Raw genomic sequence first — 4,229 nt, 5'->3', positions numbered from 1 at the left:
GATGTTTTAATATTTTCTGCCTACAATAGTAGATGTGGGCATTATAGTGTCTTGTTTTTGTGGTCACCTCCTGTCCTCCAAGTTGTGTGTTTGGCTGTCAGTATGTCTGTTCTCTTCAAGTGAATTTTGTTTGGTCATTGTAGCTTTCAATGAATTTTTTCGTACTTGAAACTTTGTATTTGTCTATTTTGAAATTCTAAATTCTATTCCAAATTAAAATTTTGACTATATCGCGCAGTTCACTACATGAAAAAGTAATCTTGTGAAATAAATACATAATTATATAGACAAATCTGGTTTCGAAAGATGAATAAAGTGGTGTTTGAGTAAAATTTATAGGAAAACTAATAAAATGTGAATATTTTTAATACTCTGAATTTATATGCCTAATTGTGGTTGTCATCTCAGTGTCAGATAGTCATGAATGACTGAACATATAAATATTATAGTGCAAATGTGGCTAGGAGTTATTTTTTCCCTGGTTAATGGACTAACAAAGTATTGGTCAGCTTTGTATGTCAACATATTTATTTGTTCATATGATGAATCAATAATTCTTATAAATAGTTTAATGTAGCTCAGCACTACCTGGTAATAATTTAGATAAAAGTATCTTAATCATGCATGAAAATCACATTTTTGTGAAAAGAATACATAGATTTTTTCAAATTTACAAGATTTTGTTATAATGTGCTTCTATAAATGTAAAAATAAAATGATGTCACCAAACTTTTTTTCTTGCTAAAAGTAAACAATAGTGCACTCCCTGAAATGTCTCGTCTGCTTTACTTGTCATACTGAATCGATGTTAAAAGTGTGTGATATGCAAGTTTCACTATAAGTTCCACATAATATCAATGTAAATGAGGTCAAGGCCAGACAAACCCTACCAGGCAAAGATTTACACCTTACAACCATACTGTAGACCAAATATAGTAATTATATTGCATATGGTACCTAATTACGAAAGTTAAACATTGACTATACCATGAAAATTATGGTCAATGTCTGATAAAGCCTACTGAACAAAATGCACGCCATACAATTATTCCATACACTAAATATAGTTGACCCAATAGTTTACAGAATTTATAAACAAACATAACCATAAAATAAACATTACCTAATGAACCATGGAAATGAAGTTGAGGACATATGAACCCTGCCAGACAGACGCATAACTATAATTTCAGTCATTGAATATAGTACAGTTGACCTATTGCCTATATAATCTAATAAACAAACATCACCATGGAAACCTTAAAATGTCTGGATTGATTTATTTTTGTTGAATATAACTTTTAATGCTATTGTGCTATTTCGTGGTGTAAGGTTTTATTGGTGCATGAAGCCTGAGTGCCATGAGAGAACCACTGATCTTCAGTAAGAAAACTGACAATCCTAGTCATCAAAGATTTGAGTGCAGTTCTCCTGCCATGTACAGGATTCCAACTCTCCACCTTTATTATCACAGAGTTTTGATACAGTAGTTAAACTACTTCGACCATTTGTCTAAAGAGACCCCTTTGCCTAATGAACCATGAAATTGGTCAAGGTTAGATGAACGCTTCCAGACAAAGCTATACATGTTGAACTATTTCTTATCATTGTTGAAGTCCAAAAAGGGTTCTTCAGGTGTATTCATTAACGTCTTTGTTAGTGGATAGTTGTATCATTGGTAAATCACATTACATCTCTTTATGATTATATCATGTGTTTTTACAAGTTTATGTATCCAGACTTATAACTACATGTTCTTATGTTTAAAACTACAAACCAAAGAGAAGAGAAAGATACCAAAGGGACATTCAATATCATAAGTCGAAAATAAACTGACAACGCCATGTCAAAAAAAGAATGATCAAACAGACGAACAACAATATACAGAAAACTTAAGACTGAGCATCACAAACTCCAATAAAAACGGGGGTGATCTCATGTGCTCTGGAAAGGAAAACAGATCCTGTTTCAAGTTCAGCACCCACCCTGTTGTGCATGTAACAACGAATCCGGTAATAAGTCTATAATAAGTCTATTATAGATGTGGAAATTACATAAGATGACGAGTGTGGCTTCATATTTATTTGCTAACATTGATGAGTTGATGATAATGACAAACTGGACATTTTGATATAATGAAACAATTGCAATTGATTCATAATTTCTAAAGAACTATAGGCAGGTGCAGAGCAACACTTTAAGCCAAATAAATTAGTATCAACTAGGGTCTCCAGCATGATATATCAAAACAACAGCACAATCAAACAAAATACAGTTAGAGGTAATCTCGGGGACCATTTCAATACTTAATTGAAAGGGGTGCCGCTGGGTTTCTGGGGATGTTATACATCTCAGTATTCAACAACTAGCAGATGTCTACACCATTCTGTAAAGCTTTGGGTCGTCCAGTAAACATGTAAATGCAGTGTATGAAATGCAACACAAACCATATTAGCCATCAATATTTCAGACTCGCAAACATCTTCGACAAAAAAGATAGTACTACCCTTTGAAACGAGTTTTTTTTTCAGACTTGCGCTTGAAAGAAAAATATAATGGTGAAAGAAAATCTGAATTATCAAACCTATGACTAGATCATCGCCAAGGGACTTTATAAAAAAAGGAGATGTGATATGATTGCCAATGAGACAACTATCCACCGTTCAAATAAAGTTGATAAAAGCAATTATGTGCAGCCGTACGGCCTTTAACCATGAGAAAACCCAATACCGTATAGTCGGCTGAAAAGGTCCCGATATATATAAAAGATGTGAAATAATTCAAACGAGAAAACTAACAGCCTAATTTATAACGAAACTATTTTCGAGAACTAAGTACTGATACAAGTACGACAGACACGAACCAACGACAACCACCGAACTATATGCTTCTGTTTGGGACATAAACATACATAATGTGGCGAGAATAAACACTTTTGTGAGTGCTCACCACTGCCCCAACCTTGGATTGTGGTGTAAAAGAATAAACTGTATAATTCAGTAGCTATTGGCTTAACTCAAAGGAAAAACACAATACAAACAAAACATCGAAATAAGAGTACTTGTATTTACTGAAATCTCTCAAATTACCAACTGATAAACAAAATAATATAGTAATATAACAAATACTTGGGTCCCTGTGTCCCTATTATAGAATAACTAATAAATGTCGAAGCTTGATTTAAACACCACAAAAATATATTTCAAGAACGAATTAGATTCCATTGTTATTAGATAACTATTTATGTTCAACATATTGCTGCACCATTATATATTCAATTGGTTTTTTTTAATTTAATACTTTGTGTGAATATATGCCAGTCTGTAAACCTTTGTTCATATATGTTGTGCTAATCTTTTTGTTACAATAAAGAAAGTTCATTATATAAAAAAAAAAAAAAAAAAAGAATCTCACAGACGCATTCTGTGCCCACCCAGCGTATTTAGTTAGTGTAAAGACGCCTTAGTAGTCTGAAAAACGCATGTTACCTTGTGCAATGCCAAAATATTATTAAACAGTATGTAGCTAAATGAGTTTTTGATAACTGTACATATATATATGGCAATCTTTATTATTCAATTATGTCTTAATAAGAAATAATCAATCAGGAGCGATCAGTACCAATAAAACAATATCTAAAGATTTTACTTCTGTGTAAAGCTAATGACCATTAAGAATGAGTTAAATAAAATGATCAATTAGCTAACACGATTCGTATATAAATTTGTGGGCTTTATAAACAACATCATTGTAAAAATTGGGATATGATATACCGTTGTTTATACATTTATAGGACTATACAGGTGCATACTAAATTCTTATCAAGACCTCTGTATCAATGAAAGAATGTTGCAAATATTTTAATTAATGTGTTGTAACAAAATCTCTGACTAAATAATTCATCAGATATACAAAAATTGCGTTCATTGAAATATAAAAAGCGACTACAGACACTGGCATAGCAAACACCGTGTTAAAATAGACACACCATAAAAGTCGCCGATATCACTGATAAAAAAAAATGGAACGAAAATTCGTCTCCTTTAATGTTATTTTTGTATAGAGTTTCACTTGTGGTACTAAAATATCAAACTTCAGAAAAGGACAATTAATGCAGTCTAGAAATAAGATAAATTATCCAAAGGAAATGTCTGTGATTCATGACTATACGGGGAACAAGTCTGCTATTAATAAAGGAGCGAAATTGGTGCGCATAGTGAATACTCACA

The sequence above is a fragment of the Mytilus edulis genome, chromosome 5, assembly GCF_963676685.1.
Source record: "Mytilus edulis chromosome 5, xbMytEdul2.2, whole genome shotgun sequence".
NCBI classification, from domain to species: Eukaryota; Metazoa; Mollusca; class Bivalvia; order Mytilida; family Mytilidae; genus Mytilus; species Mytilus edulis.
This window is presented reverse-complemented; position numbering follows the sequence as displayed.